At 45.7% G+C, this 15,391-nt stretch overlaps 1 long non-coding RNA gene across 1 annotated transcript; it reads left to right on the top strand.

The window, feature by feature from the left end:
- Positions 1–546: 546 nt before the first annotated feature.
- On the top strand, positions 547–2,686 carry LOC311427718. Its single transcript, XR_014687515.1, has 3 exons — positions 547–651; positions 1,186–1,416; positions 1,887–2,686. It is a non-coding gene; the product is annotated as an uncharacterized lncRNA (long non-coding RNA).
- The last annotated feature ends 12,705 nt before the right edge of the window (positions 2,687–15,391 follow it).

The following is a 15,391-nucleotide window of genomic DNA, read 5'->3' as shown; positions in this document are numbered from 1 at the left end:
CCTTCCTGTTGTCTTCCATGTTTCCTGTTGGGAGCTTCTGCAGCCAGTATGCTAACCCAGACACCTCCAAACATATTTGCTGCAGTATTGTGGCAAACCAAAATGTTAGTTTCATAAACCATTTGATGAATGGTTGTAGGAGGTGTGAAAGCAGTAACATCGAGTTTTGCAGAGTTTTAGTGTGATTTGGAATATCCTAGAGCAGTTTCTCCCCTGGACAGGACTGACACTGCTGCTGCTGTGACACTGCTACTGCCCTGCTCTGTTACAGCCAGATAACTCTGGGAGTGCTACCAAACTTGTGCGAGCTTTGGTTAGACCAGAATGAAGTCCTGTACCCAGCTGCACACTGTAATAGCAGAGAAGTCCACATCAGATTCTGTGACATTTTGTTCATGTCCAGCTTGGGCTCTAGTGGTCTGATAAAACATGTCATTTGAACTGATTCAATCTTGAGGTATGACACGTATTCCTCTGATTGTTAAATGTCATGCTCTGCATGAGTGCTTTTTCTTCGGTAGGGCCTACAGCGCAGAGCAACCCCTCATCCCGGTGAGCTGAAGGTTATGAAGAAAGTTGTTGAAGTTCCGTGCAATGAGGTACATGCTGCAAAACCTGGCACAGACCTGAATTCACCTAAGTCAGAAGCGAGTGCTGTTCACTAAGAAATGGATAACTGTACAGAACATGTTGCAGATGGGGGAAATGGAGAGGCAGTGTTTGTAAGCTGGGCAGAAAGAACTTAACTTTTGGGAAATGTGAGACTGGACTGAGCATGGATTGCTTGCATTTCATGAGTTATAAGCTACCTTGTGGTGTCTGCTAGGACCACTGAGACAGCACAAGATACAGCAAGGATACGGAAAAGGCCATAATGGGGAATGTGTGCCTCAATGCCACTTCAGTCACAGAAGAGGGAGAGAAAAAGAAGGCTCTGATATACTGAATAAAGATTGATGGGAATAGAGTACTGGGGGATGTTGCCTTGCTGCCCAGGTGTGATATTGACAATAAATGCCCACATAGATGGTGAAACGGGTAGAGCTAGGATGGTAGTGGGCAACTTGAAAAAGCTGGTTCTGTTGGCAGTGGACCATACCCCACCCTGCACCAATCAGATTATACCGATACATTTCCTACTTTGGTTTCCGTCTTGATTTTTGTAATCTATCATCTTCCCAGGAGAAAGACTGAGTGCCACATCAAATCACAGTGAGGACTCCCACCTTTCTAACAGCACCACCTCTTGCTGACCTTAGGGGAGAGGAGCAGGGAGAAGAGGGACAAAGGAGCTGGCCAGATGGGCAGCTGTCTGAGATGCAGGAGCTGGAGAAGGTTGTAAAGCCAAAAGCTGAAGAAGAGCATAAAGAAGCAGCTGTCCAAGAGGAGGAAGATGTAGAAGTAGAATACAATGAGGTAGGAATCTAGGAACTGCATCAGGGTCATGTTTAAAAGTGGAAGGATTTGAAAGTTTCTGAGAAAATTATAAATGGATTTACAGAGTATGATTTGGGCATTGCTGGAGGCAAGTAAAGGCCCTGGAAGCTAACTGCAAGGAGAGATTCAGGGAGCGTGGTGGAACAGGGTCCATCAAAGACTAGGAAAAATAACATGGGAATGAGGCAGGGACTGTGCAAAAGTCAGGGTTACAGGTTTGAGTGCCCATGAAGCTGACAGATGTGTCTAGGTGAAGGAGTTGATATGGGAGATGGGGCGAAAACAAGTATAGGGAAATTGGGGTATGTATTCCTGCATCTTCTTTAACATTAAAGCAGAAATGCTGGCTTTGCATGTGTTGGTAGTAGAGGGACAGCAGATTTATGTGCTGCCTGCAGCTATGGCTGTTATCTGAGGCTCACAGTCTTTCTGGGGCTTTGCCATTGCAGCCCACTGTACACTTTACTGAGGACACATTAATAAGGAGTGAAGATGAGGATGAAGATGAAAAGTGACCATTCCCAGTGGAGAAACAGAGGCTTATCCACAAGGACACACCCCATTATAAGAAACACTTTAAGATAACTAAACTGCCCAAGCCAGAGGTAGTGGTGGCACTCCTGCAGGGGCTGAACATTGATGGATTCCTAAAAGAGGAAGAGGAGCTGGGAAATCGCAATAACAATGCAGAGCCTGAGGATCAAGAGGAAGCATGGGATGAGGATAACAGAAAAAATGGAGCTTTATCTGCTCAGCCACTGGTGAAGATAAGGTCTTGAGGGGATGGGGAAAGGTCAGAGGGGTGCCAGACCACCCTTCTGCTGCTTTGAACTACCAGCCAGGTTGATGCAGTACAAATGAAAATGTTCTCAAGAGGCTCCAGCACTTCAGGAGAAACATGCTGAGGTCAGGAGAACTGAAGTTCTTTGTGGGGCTTATACAATTGTCCAAGAGCTGTGCCATGTTGCTTATGTCTGACTTCTCATGCTATGTCCAAATGCTTGCATGCTCCCCTTATGTGTGATGTTGTGATCTGTGCTGCAAGAACGGTTCTTTTGTCCCATCACTGACAGGTTTTTTCATTCCTTTCAAAAAATGACCTCCTTGCTTGCTAGTTGTTGCACCTCGTTTGCTACAGAATGAGCAGAATGAGCCATGTCTGTGGATGGATCTAATGTCCTCAGGCTTATGTTCAGGCTGCTTACAGTTGCTTTTCTGCCATGGTTCAGGTCCTGAAGAGGAGTACTAGTGAGAGCAGTTAGGAGCATGCCATTCTCATTGGTTCTACCCAGTGCCTGCCCCAGAACAGGTGCAGTCTGATGAAATGTTTATAGGGACTCAAGAGAGCCTGTTTTATGAAGTTCTGCCATTGCCATGGGGCCACAATGAGCCTTTCTGGTCATGATTGGGGCTGATGAGTTAAAAGGTCCTTGGCTCTACTCAGGTGAATCCCCATGTTTCATCAGGGACATCCAGATTCTTGCTTGAGGAAGATGCTCGCAGTAGAATAGGAATATAATTACGAGGGACATTGCCTGAGGTCAGACCAGTTCTTACTGAAATTGGTGATGAAATTGATGATTTTGTGAGGTGTACTTAACAGGCAGGGATTAGGATGCAGTTGAATCTACATTATCTATCTACATTATATAGAGTATGACACCAGCAAATCTTATGGGAGGTCTCTGAACTGGCGTAATATGCTGGAGTAAAACCTATTCTTGCTGTTACTGCACACACTCCAGACTATTGGGATCTTTCCAACCTGAGCTGGAGTTCAGATTGCACAGGGAAAGTTCTTGCACTCAAGTTTCCATCGGAGCCTTTCCTTCAGTGGATTCTTGCCTTGATGTATCTGAGCTGATATTTGATCCCTAGGGATGAGACATGCAGTTTCCTTACTATTTGCAAAGTTCTTCAGAGTGAAAATGCATTGTTGCTGCTGCTTGTAAGAGTGTGTGAAGCCATCCTAAATCCCCTGTATCTAAGACCTGCCGTACATGTGAAATGCCCTGACCCAAAAGGCTCCTGTCCTAACAGAGGGTGTCGTTCGATCAAGCCAATAATTTTAGTGTACGACTCAAAGCCAAGGACACACTGACCCACACTGTAAAAACCTGTGAAGGTGTTGCACCCATAGGTGTTCAGACCATGGGTTTGGTATCGCTGTTAAAATAGTTGTCCTTATTAGAGGCTAAACCTTCTGCCTGGAAATAACAGTTCTCCTTTTCTTGGGACTGGGTTGAATGCTTGCTCCATGAAGACATGTTTATTAGCTTGCCTCCTGAGCTGTCCTCCAGAAGTAGGAATGTGGGGAGCAATTTCCCCACAGAGTTTCAAGTGAGGAATTCAGTATACATTCATAAGTAAGATGGTAGGACAAGGTGTGCAGGAGGCTTAGTCCTTAAATCAGAGTGTTTTTGTTTTGTTTTGTTTTGTTTTGTTTTTCCCAAAGAGAGTTGGTTTTCAACAGAAATTCTAAGATTTCCTGTATTCGGGAGCAGGATGACTGAGCATGTGACACTTCCACGGGAGGCATTTCCCTTCACAGGAGGGACCAGTGAAGTTTGATTTGGAACAGCTGCATTCCTGTGCGGCAGCTAGGTGGCACCAGAGGGCCCTCTGCAGTTTTCTTCCGTGTTGATTGCTCCTTCTTCCTTCACTCAAAGACCCGGTACAGAGTTGGTAAAACCGGCTAATGGTGTTTAGCTTGTGAGCGTGATGGTCACAGCCTCAGTGCGTCAACACAGACAAAATATGCCCTTTAAGATGTGACAAGCTCCCAACCGACCCTGAATGTGTGCGGGATTTGCTGCTCCACCTGGATCCATACAAGTCCATGGGTCCGGATGGGATCCATCCCAGAGTGCTTAAAAAGCTGGCTGATGTCATCATGGGACCTCTCTCAATTATTTTTCAACAATTTTGGGAATCTGGAGAGGTCCCAGTGTAATACACAATAAATGTTTGTTCATTGTCTTTTGTATTATAAAAACAAGGAGTTCCGTTTGAGGAGCGGGAGTTGCGAAAGCTCCCTGCTGAAGTAAGGAGCTGTATAATACTTGGCTAGACACTATGAAAATTATAACACCATAATACAGTCAATGTTGTTTTTGTGGAAAGAAGAAAACAGGATGAAATGTTGTATATTGATGTTGTTTCAGCATCTTGGAGGGAAAAGGTACGGAATTAAGTTGGCCCCTGACTGAGCCTTTGATGTCGGCATTAGAAAAGTAAAGGCTAGAGAAAGATAAAGGAAGTGTTAAAAGGTTTGTTGAAAGTGTTAAAGGTATTCGAAGTTGAATGAGCAGGGAAAGGTGATGTAGGCATTATCTAAGTAAAGGTCTAGAAGTTTTGGTATATTTGCTGTGGTGTTTGTTCAGTTTCCCAAGCATCGCGGAGGGGGAAACAGCCTGCTCCACCAGGGGCCTCTCCAGCGGCCGCAGGGGGGCTTCGGCTCCAGCGCCTGGAGCGCCTCCTCCCCCTCCTTCTGCACTGACTTTGGTGTCTGCTGGGGGGTTTCTTGCTGTCCCAGCTGCTGTTGAGCAGCAGGTTTTTGTTTGTTTCTTTGTTTGTTTTCGTGGATGTGCTCTCTCAGAGGCACTGACTGTGTTGCTATGGCTCTGGGCAGCAGTGGGCCCCTTTGTGGCCAGATGAAATTGTCCCTTACCTGCCACGAGGAGGTTTCTGTTTTTTTTGTTTGTTTGTTTGTTTGTTTGTTTGTTTTTGTTTGTTTGTTTGTTTGTTTTCACGGGGGCTGCCACTGCAGTTTCCCACCCCCACACCCCTCACACCCCCCGAACCTTGCCATCAAACCCAATACACCGGGGCAGCTAAGTCATTACTGACTTGTAAAGTATCAGGGATTAAATTAACTAACGAAACCCTAAATGTGATGGGGGTAGAAGGGAGTGGGATAACAGTGCCACTTTTGGGGGATACCAAGCTGAGACCAGGGGATAAAATGATCACTGGGCAATTATTGTGTGTATCCAAGACAGAGACTAACTTGTTGGGAAGGGATTTGATGATTAAATTGGGCATTGAACTAGTAAATTGTTAGACTGGAATAACAGTGTTATTAATGGAGTGCTCTCTGGCCCTGAGAGCAAACATACATGGATATTCACCTCTGACTGGAAAGACCCTGAAATGGGGGCGGAAGCAACAATATAGGTGGACAATTTTACCTCAGGGGTTTACAGGGCCACCTATCTGTTTGGGTAAATTCTAAAAAAGATTTTGGAGCAATTACAACCTCCCAAGGAGGTATTAATGTTACAAATATGTGGATCATTTTAAGGAAAATCGATACTCCCTGATGGGAGAGAAATGCTGAATAAAGTGATAATGAGGCAAATATTAACTGTTTTACAACAGAAGAGTAATTGAGAGGTGCAAGCAATGTATGATGTTGTTCTAAGAAAGCATGTCTGTGTAGGAATATATACTTTAGGGAAGCACACATGCAGAGGATGTACTACTATATGTCAAAGGGTAAATAAAAAGGTCTTCTGTAACCTATCTAGAGGGGGACGGGAGCCAGGGCTTTGACCTTTCCAAAGTATACAGGTAGACTTTACTGAGTTACTTGTCTGTCCTAATTGACCATGTGACTGAATGGGTGTAAAGCTTTACTGCAACGATTAAAGCAGGCCTTAGAGATTGAGTGGGATTTTCACAGCCCCTGGCAACCCCCTTTCCTCTTCTGGAAAGGTAGAGCGAATGAATGGTGAAATTAAGAAACAACTAACAAAACTTGTGCTGGAAACCAAGGCTTCTTGGGTAAAATGCTTACCCCTTGCACTGTTAAACATATGGACGCAGCCCAGAACTGATGTAGGAATTTCTCCTTTTGAAATGCTATATGGTATGCCCTATGACTTGGAATTGCCACTTGATCACTCTCAATTCTAATTAAGACTTGGAAAGAGTCTTCTTTAACACCACGATGGGGAAGGCCCCTATGTTGTTTTGCTTACCACAGAAACGGCTATTTGAACTGCGGAGAAAGGATGGATGCATGCCAGCCGTGTGAAAGGACCAATCCGGGAAGGTAAATGGGAGGCAGCTCCAGGCCCTGATGACTTGAAGCTGACACTAAGACGGACTTGATAAGTATTGTATATTATCTGTGTATCATGGGAAGGGGAGGAGGCCCTGTTTTGAAGGCTCCCTAGTAGGTTCCTCTGAAGAAAACTGCTGCTGCCAAGAAGAACCGATATCTTGTAGTTCGCTGCAACCGAACTGACAAGCGAGGCAGAGAAGTGAAAACGGTGGGGGACTGAGGGGCCGACAATTTAGATGGGCTCCGACCACCTCCTACGATACATGAGAGTCAGTATCATCGTTTTGGTCAGCTATGGGTCTGCGCATCCCCACCAGCCTTTTAAATGGAGCTTGATCAGATGGAAGGATCAATTCATCATCCAGCAAACAACGACAGCGGGTGCTCCCAGTTTCCACATCACATTATGTGACCTGGTGTCAGTGCAGCCATGCTTTAACCGATCAGGATTTTATTTCTGCCCAAGTTCTAACCCGGGAAAGGGGTACTGTAATTACCCAAATGTGTATTATTGTGCATACTGGGGGTGTGAAACCATTGCTACGGACTGGACCAAATTATTCTATTAAGTATATATACTGGGGTCCTATAGCCCCAGGATCTGTCTTCTGCCCACGTAGCTGGATCATAATAGGCAAACGCCTTCCGTCAAGGAGTTAGGCCCGCTTTCAGGGTCAATTCAGGCTTGTGTTACCGTTCGGCCTGTCAGGGTGATCCAGCTCCTGTAAAATGATCACAATTTTATATAGGTTTAAAAAAGAGGTTTTTTATGTTATTTTCTCGGGACAACCTGATCTTAGTGTGGGAGAAGTCCGGTCGAGGCCCTCTCACTCGGCAGTAAATACCCATAGGGGTTGCCTCCCTCGGTAGACCATACACACCGCAGTGGAGGGTCCTGCCCCGGTCTTGCCTTCTCCCTTTTCTCCCTTCAGGCTTGTCCCCTTTATTTGGCATCCTTAATTCATGCAGAGCCTCATTGCCAGAATATTAGTTCTCCCTTAGCTTGAGTTTCAGTTTCCCAGGAGCGGACTCAACCCTCCAAGTTTCAGTAGTTACTGGTCCTTTTATTCTGGATGCGTGGGTCCCTTTCTGCAGTTCTCACAGCTGTTTCAGTAGTCAGTAAAACAAGGTACAGTCCCGCACATCGAGGGTTCAGTGATCCTTCCCTCCCATGGCTGCTTGTTGAAACACTTCCCTTTTTATCTTCTGACAAGTTTAATAACAGTTATCTAATTTGCTTTGCCGTATGGCCCTTTCCAGGTTCCTGTAGCAGGATTCATCTGATAGCCTTTCAGGTTGATACAGATTTGACTACAGATACCAGGGTTTTGGCATTCATCACTATCTCCACAGTTTCCCAGTTGGACAGTCACATTCATTTATGTTGCATTCCTTTAGGGACTCATCACCCCAGTCCTTGCAGTCTCTCTGCTGGTTGCACACTTTATTGATATCTATGCATTCTCCACTTCTGCACTTGAATTTGCCAGGTCCAGAGCACTGAATAACATTGTTACATTTTGCTTCATCAGTGCCATCCAGACAGTCTCTCACACCACTGCACTGCCTTCTCCTATGGCCACAGTTCCCATCTTCACATCTGAACTGGTCTGGCCTGCAGGTCCAGGAAGGGCAGTTAATTTCATCACTTCCATCCTTACAATAAGGATCTCTGTCACATCGCCACAATTCTCTTCATCTTCTCCACTGTCACAGTCTTTTTCACCATCACATTTCCATGACACTGTTCTCATATGACACAGCTCAGCACTTTCGTCAGACCCATCTTCACAATCCGGATCCCCATCACACTGCCATCTGTTTGGCACACACTCACCACTGTTGCACACAAAGTCAGATTCAGCACGCATCTTCTTCACACATCTTCTTCACACAAGCACTCTCATCACTGCCATCTGAGCAGTCTTCACATTTTACTCTAGCACTGTCGGCAGCAGTGCACAGTCAGGCGAGGGCGAGCAGCAGGCAGAGTGCCCTGCACCGTCACCTGTGTCACTTATACTACTCCTATTACCCATGCTGTTAGTGTCAGTGGCATCCTCCTTGTACCGTTTTTGTCTTTGTCTCCCCCCTTTTCTTTTTGCCACTGGCCATTCACCACAAATGGATAAGACACATGATTACTAGTTAGGAAAGAGAGTGTAACGTCTGCTATACGGCTGCAGGCAGTGCCAGCTGCAACCTTAGGTTTGTGAAAGAGCCTGCCGGTGGTCATTTGGCAGTGTAATCTGCGTCTCTGCACTCCTGCCCTGCAATAGAGCTAAGTCGTCATTAGTAATAGCTATAACACCGATCTGGGGACTAACAGTCTTTTTTGCATTGCAAGATAAACCTTTTATAAAAAGAATGCTAGAGAGAAGCAGCAGAGCCGCTGCTGCCGCTGCCTCCATGGTCACATCAGACACGCCGCAGGGTCCTGATGCACGCCCCTCTGCTCTGTGCCGACTCGCCACACGGTGAGGGTCGGCTACCGGTGTCCACTGACGCCTCTGGTCTCCCGTAGCAACTCGATCTCGGATGTTCCGCAATTACTTCAATTTCCCTGTGTTTTGCAGCTTCTGTCAGGTCTATTCTGTGTCTCTCAGAGCCGTCCGTGGCTCTGCAGCGTCTCTCAGGGCTCTCTCCGTCCAGCGGTAGTCCCTCCGTAGTGTCTCGGGTCTCCCAGCGCCGCTCCAGTCTCTCGGTGCCGCTCCAGTCTCTCGGCCTGTTCAGGTCTCAGCGAGTCCAGGTCTCGGCCTGTGCAGGCCTCATGTGTTGCAGGAAGCATGTCATATCATGCTCCTGCCTTTTTCTTGTCACAGTCAAAACATTTAAGAGCAAAAATAGGATACACAAGATACACAAGATACACCGGGCCCATATATTAGGCACCACCACTCAAAACTTGGATAAAACAGCACTTCTTTTCAGTCTGTCAAGCACTTCGTTCGTCTCTGCCCGCTCCCCTTGCGGAGAGTACGGAACAACAGATCGGAACTCTGCACTCGCTTTGCAACAACGCTGCGTCTCACTCACACAGCACAATCGCACACGGAGGCCTCCAGCACATCTCATTCATACCACAGGAATATAATTTAGAATGATAACCAACCAAATAAGTATTGTCTCTGACTGTGTTCTTCGTGAAGTGACTTGTAACACTTTGTTTCAAACCCTTACACTTACACAAATACTTTCAACACAAAATACATACAATATGCAAATATTACAATATACAAAATTTCAACACAAAATACATACATAAAAACACATACAATTATTAACACTCCAGTTAGTATCCCTCCAGCAGCTGAAAACGTACCGTTTATCTGCAGTTTCAGGAGATCTTTGCTCCTGCGGTGAGCAGCCGAGAGTGGAGTCCCCTCCGAGCAAAACGCTCCGGGTGCACCTAGGGGCGTCCACGCTGCAGCCGATCCCACAGCCGAGCAGAGTGTCTCCTGCCTGGCTCACCAAAATGACTCACAGAAAGCTGACTCCACAATCAGTAAGATTGTAAAGTAGGTATGTTTACTCAGTTCCATGCACCACAGGGCGGGTAGTCCCACCAAAGTCATGCACTCCTAATGTGGCAAATTGCTTTAGTAAAGAGTTACATATACATGAACATTCCTATACATATACATATTCCTAGCCTGTCCCTTTGTGAACAGTCCTCCTTATCTCAGACCCCTTGATTAAAGTCTGAACCATGAGGTTGTTTTTGATCTGGTTCTCGGGGTCCGAGAGGCTCCTGTTATCTGGAGGTATAAGTGCAGCACAGCACAGTAGCACATATTCATTCTTAATCAATTGCTCTCTAGTTTCTAATTCCAATGTTTCAGCTTGCTCTTTTCCGGATCCACGGGTATTCTACTATTAATGTTCAAAGCCTGACAGACCCCGTCCTCCGTGGATCAAAATACATGGGGTCTTAAGGGTTCTTTTGGTCATTCTATCATAAAATACTGGATCATTTTCAATTTACTCTTTAATTTTCTGGGGCCCCTATTGTTCCAATTTCTAATCATTATTCATAATGGACTTTTTGGTCATATATCTGGTAATTTGCTCCCTTTCTGGTCCTTGGTCTTTGATTTTATCTGACCCATCCGGGAATTTTACTAGTGGCAATTCCCACAGCCCTTGGTTGCCCCCAGTGAGAGTGTCTTGCAGGGGGTTTAGGACCTATCACCCACCCGCATATCACTCCCTTCACCGGCCCAGCCCCCCCACAGGAGATTAGAACCAGTGAGAAAACAAAAAGACCTCCACGCTGACTTTAGAAGTCTCAGTTACACTCTCACACACACAAACACTGGCAACCGCACCTTTACCCAACCGGACGGTATCTTACAAATCAGTCGTCTTCATCCAGAATCCAACTGGACGGTATCCACAAGCATCTCTGCTGTCTTCGTCTGGGATCGAACCAGACGGTATCCAAACAACTGTCGTCTTCATCCGGTTCGATTCCGGACACTGGAATCCAACCAAACGGTATCCAAACAACCCTGTCGTCTTCGTCCGGATCTTCGCGCGCAGAATTACGGGCAAAAAACAGCCGGCAAGGGAGCTCAAAAAAAATCAAATTCTTTGCTTACCTTTATTCAGGTTCAGGATGGCATTAGTCCCGATCTGACTCAAACAGGAACCACCAAATGGTGGGGCGACTCTCCTAGATTAAATCAGAATTCAGGAACTATAGCCATCCCAGACGAGCCCCCAAATTGTTATAAATGGCTCAGGATTCAAATTAGGATTACATAAAAAAATAGGATTTATTGAAAGAATATAAAGGAATAGAGGTAAGCAAACAGCGCTGGGTGCACCGGGAGTCTCCGCTCCACCAGGACGCATACCAGTTACATCAAGCAGCTGATTTTTATGCTCCTAGACTAATACATATTCATTACTACTTCTAAAAAAATAGATTATTATAATTAGCTTCCGGGGTGCAGTCCCTCCTACTGGAGCATGCGCATCAGTCTCCTCTGGGGGTCTTTCATGCTGAAGGCTCGTAGTCTTCCTCTCCCCCTTTGTACTCCCTCGGCACCATGCCAAGTTTATAGAACATCCTCTTCAAGTCTTGCCTCCCAGCCGTCCTTCAGCTTCTTTTTCCTTCCTCTTAATCTCTCGGCCTCCTAGCCAGATACCAAAGATCCGCATAGTATCCCATAACAGTCACTAGTTGTTATCAGTTGTTCTGAAACTCCCAGACATCAAACACAAACAGCTTTCTTATTTGACGCTTCACGAGTAATTAAAACATTCTTCCCCAGCCATTCACAGACACATCTATAGCAGTGTTAAGTAAATCTCGAAGAAGACAGGAAAAAAAAGGCTGTAACTGTTAGAAATAGAAGTCTGGAATAACAAAAGCAAACAGGTTCATAAATTTAAGGAGTGTTTTCTGAAGACGTGATAAATTGACTAGAATGAGGGGGAGACTGGGACACACTGCATCTGTGGTTCAAGAATTAAATTGCCAGTGCAGGGCCCAGAGGCAGACAGGATTCAAACAGAATTGTTCTTTATGGACACGAATTGTTAAAACATTTCTCACAGTGCCAACCCTTAGCAGCCCTATGAGCTCAGGTAAAGCCGAGAATGATAACATAGCTGAGAATAACATATGGGGGGGTCATGAATGCCAGCTACCAGTTATTAAACAAAACAAACCCAAATGTAACAAAACACTGTTGATTATGCTTTAGTATAAGGCCTTCATATTATGATGCTATCGGGGATCCTGGGGAGCCCACCCGCACAAACGAGAACAGCCCTCTACAATGCAGTTGGGGAAAAGACATAAGGGTAACACTAACACAAGTCACTGGAGGTGGTAGGTGTGTGGGCACGGTTCCTAGTGGGAAGTGTCACCTATGTAATATCACGGAGAATGGAAAACAATCAGCTGAGTGGTTAATCGCAGCCAACAATGCTAGCTGCGTTTGTTCGTCGGTGGGTGTAACTCCTTGTCTATCACTAAAACTCTTTAATGCATCTTGTGATTTTTGTATACAGGTGATAATTATACCAAGGATTCTATACCACCCTGAGGATTATATGTACACCCAGACACAGTGGAAAGTCATCATCTGGAAAAACGGGAACCATTCACGGCTCTAACTTTGGCCACCCTAGTAATCCTGGGAGGAGCTGGAGTGGGGACCAGGGTAGCTTCATTGGTTAAACAAAATCAAGGATTTACTTCCTTACGCATTGCTGTGGACGAGGACCTGACCCAAATTGAACAATCCATCTCGGCCCTGGAAAATCTATCAGGTCGCTTTCAGAGGTAGTGTTAAAAATTGTAGGGGATTAGATTTGGTATTTTTTTTTACAGCAGAGCGGGCTGTGTGCAGCCCTGCAAGAGGAATGCTGTGTGTATGCTGATCACACTGGAGTGGTAAGAGATACAATGGCAAGACCCAGGGAAGGGTTGGAAAAAAGGAAACAGGAGAATGAAGCCCAACAGAGCTGGTACGAATCTTGGTTTAATTATTCACCTTGGCTTACTACTTTATTATCAACAATAACAAGACCTTTGTTGTTATTAATAATAGCACTAACTTTTGGACCATGTATTTTTAATAAATTGATTGAGATTGTAAAGGGACGTTTAGAAGCGGCACATCTAATGCTCATACATGCCAAATACGAGCCAATAAGGACCAACAAAGGAATCGAGGAAACATTAGTTCTTAGTAGCCAGGCATTGCAGAGATTCAATGAACAAAATGAGTAACTTAAAGAAAAAGGAGGGATTGTAATACACAATAAATGTTTGTTCATTGTCTTTTGTATTATAAAAACAAGGAGTTCCGTTTGAGGAGCGGGAGTTGCGAAAGCTCCCTGCTGAAGTAAGGAGCTGTATAATACTTGGCTAGACACTATGAAAATTCTTTTGCTTAATGTAACAAAAAAGAGAACCCCCTCCCCTTCTCTCCTTCTGCATCTCAGTTGCCTCTTGTTCAAAGACACTGCTGCAAAGTTCATGTAACCATCTCCTGATAAGTTGCTAAACTAGTGTATCAACATCCTGCCTTCCTGTCTCACGCTGGGCCAACATGACCAAATAAAAAAAGAAGTTGAACCACAACACTGAGGAAGACTACGGCCTTCATCTTCACGACCACCAGAGGGACAGAGATGACCCCCTAGCAACAGTGCGCGCAGTCGCAGAATATACCAGGATGTGCTGCGTAATGCTGGAATTACCAAGATATAAAAAGGGACCCTGGCGGGGGTGAGGTGCGCGCCGTTGGCGGACCTGAGACTCCCCGGCTGCCCAGCGCTGTTTTGCTTGCTGTTGCTTACTTAATAAATTCCTTTCTATTATTAATGCAATGCTCTCTGAAAATTAATTAAGGGGGCAACTTATAACAGCAGTAGACTGGAAGCTGGCAAGTGTTGTCCCAATTTTTCAAGAAGGGTAAGAAAGAAGACCCTAGCAATTAAAGGCCTGTCAGTCTCACGTCAGTGCCTGGTAAAATTATGAAGAAGATGATTCTTGAGGTTGTTGAGGCATATCCAGGGGACAATGCAGTCATTGGTCCCAGCCAACATGGGTTCATGAGGGGTAGGTCCTGCCTAACAAATCTGATTTCCTCTTATGATAAGATCTGGGTGACACATCTAGTTGACCAAGGGAAACCAGCTAATGTGATTTTTTTGAACTTCAGCAAGGCTTTTGAAACAGTTTCCCATAGGATCCTACTGGAAAAAATGTCCAGCATACAGCTGAACAAAAACATCATGCGATGGGTGAGCAATTGGCTGACGGGCAGGGCTCAAAGGGTTGTGGTAAATGGGGCCACATCAGGCTTGTGGATGGTCACAAGTGGGGTCCCTCAAGGCTCCATTTTAGGGTCAATCCACTTCAATGTTTTTATAAATGATTTGGACTGGAAGGTGCTTTGAGCAAATTTGCCAATGACACCAAACTTGGAGGAGTTGTGGACTCTGATGAGGGTGGAAAGGCCTTGCAGAGAGACCTGGACAGATTGGAGAGCTGGGCGATCATCAACCACATGAAGTCTAACAAGAGCAAGTGCCAGGTCCTGCACCTGGGCCGGGGCAACCGTGGCTATATATACAGATTGGGCGATGAGATGCTGTAGAGCAGCCCCACAGACAGGGATCTGAGGGTTGTGGCTGACAGCAAGTTGAATATGAGCCAGCAGCATGCCCTGGCAGCCAGGATGGCCAACCATATCCTGGGGTGTATCAAGCACGGCATCACTAGTTGGTTGAGGGAGGTGATTGTCCCACTCTACTCTGTGCTAGTCCCGCCTCACCTCAAGCACTGTGTGCAGTTCTGGGCACCACAGTACAAAAAGGATGCAAAACTGCTGGAGAGTGTCCAGAGGAGGACGATGAAGATGGTGAAGGGACTAGAGGGGAAGATGTATGAAGAGTGTCTGAGGTCGCTTGGCCTGTTCCTCCTGGAGAAGAGGAGGCTGTGGGGGGACCTCGTCACAGCATACAACTTCCTAACGAGGGGGAGTGCAGAGGCAGGCACTCACCTATTCTCTGTAATCACCAGTGGTAGGACCCGTGGGAATGGTGTCAAGTTAAGCAGGGAAGTTTAGGCTGGACATCAGGAAGAGGTTCTTCACCGAGAGGGTGGTCACACACTGGAACAGGCTCCCCAGGGAACTAGTCACTGCACCAAGCCTGTCAGAATTTAAGAAGCGATTGGACTGTGCTCTTAGTCACATGGTCTAAACTTTCAGGTAGACCTGTGCGGTGCCAGGAGTTGGACTTGATGATCCTTATGGGTCTCTTCCAACTCGGGGTATTCTATGATTCTAATTTTGACGGTCTCTTTTCATGTTTAAACATCAGAAATTGCAAATCACCTAGTTCTGGTTCACAAGAATG

The sequence above is a fragment of the Aythya ferina genome, assembly GCF_964211825.1.
Source record: "Aythya ferina genome assembly, chromosome: Z".
NCBI lineage: Eukaryota > Metazoa > Chordata > Aves > Anseriformes > Anatidae > Aythya > Aythya ferina.
Note: the sequence above shows the minus strand (reverse complement) of the source record. Positions and strands in the feature narration are given on the sequence as shown.